The sequence below is a fragment of the Brassica oleracea genome, chromosome C4, assembly GCF_000695525.1.
Source record: "Brassica oleracea var. oleracea cultivar TO1000 chromosome C4, BOL, whole genome shotgun sequence".
Taxonomy (NCBI): domain Eukaryota; kingdom Viridiplantae; phylum Streptophyta; class Magnoliopsida; order Brassicales; family Brassicaceae; genus Brassica; species Brassica oleracea.
Window position 1 is genome coordinate 37,458,724 of NC_027751.1, and position 1,475 is coordinate 37,460,198.

Genomic DNA, 1,475 nt, shown 5'->3' on the forward strand with positions numbered 1-1,475 from the left:
TTGATATATTTGTTTAATTTTTTATAAAAAATACTATTAAAATATGTGTATTCAACTCTAAAAATGATAAAAAAGTGATAAGAATATTTTTTTTGTAATCTCTATATGTCATTTTCTGTAACAAATCTCTATATGTAATTAAACTCTAAAAAATATTCAAAAGAAGAGAACCACTCGTATACTTGTTAGATTCCTAATTTCTATTTGTCATTAAACCGGAAATCCAACTGTTTAAATATATATATATGCACATATTTATTTATTTATACGATTTTATAAATATAAAATTAAAATATCAATTTTTAAGAGACTTTTACAATGCTCTAATGAGTCAGAAATTTTAATATTAGAAGTCAAAACTTTCGGTCAACAAAGATAACCAGCTGTTTACATTACCACTTACGTTTTTCCAACCAACATTATGTCCTTGTATGATTTTTAGACCCAAACCTTGGAATGAGGTCTTCTCAGGTTAGGCTTTGTCTCTTACATAATTACACAGGTTAATTAATGTTAGGGTTCGCATTGTAATTTGATACTAACGACTACTATTAATCACGAATTTAGTATACATAGGATAAGAGTTGAGACCAGTCCCAGTACGTTGGGACTTTGAAAGTTAGTTTTTTTGGTAAAACTTTGAAAGTTAGTTGAGGAACCAAAGACTGTTAGAGATTATTTTTTTCTGGTTGACTTGAATAAATTGTTCCAACAAAAAATAAGTAAGTTATTCATATCTTCATGTCTTAAAAAAAATAATCACAAATGGTAAGTTGGTAGAATTCGTGATTGCATTAGATATTAAATAAAAAAGTTAGTTAGAGTCCGAGACCGGAGGTATTCCGACTTGCAACACTATTTTGGTCCGAAATATAATTATTTTAACCTTAGTTTCTTCCTCGCACCTGACTTTGGTGAATTTTATATAATTGGCTGGAAAAAAAAAAATTGTAACAGGGAAAAACATTTTTTGTCCAAAGATTGGTTGAAAACATCATAATAATTTATTTATATTTTTAATAAAATGAACTTATGAAACAAAAGAAATGATAGAAAAAAACTAAAATATTTTTTTTTTGCTTGGCAAGAAAGCATGGTGGACAAAAATGGAGTTCGGCAAAATATTCGTAAATTTTTGTTAGATTTTTTTATTCTTTTTGATTTGAACCGAAAAAATTCAGATATCACTCTACAAACTCAAAACAAATACTAATATGCACTATTCATAAGAAATGAAGCAAATCACAAATACTAATATTTTAAGAAACGAATATGCGATCTGGTTCGTTATATATATATATATATACATATATTTAAAGAATTATATATAACATTTATATTTTATATAAGTTATACTATTTTTCAGTTATTAAATTTATTATATTGGTTATTAGAATTTAGAAAAGTAATTAACTTTTAATTTGTTATTATTTATATATATATATAATAAATGTTATTATTATATACTTTTTATT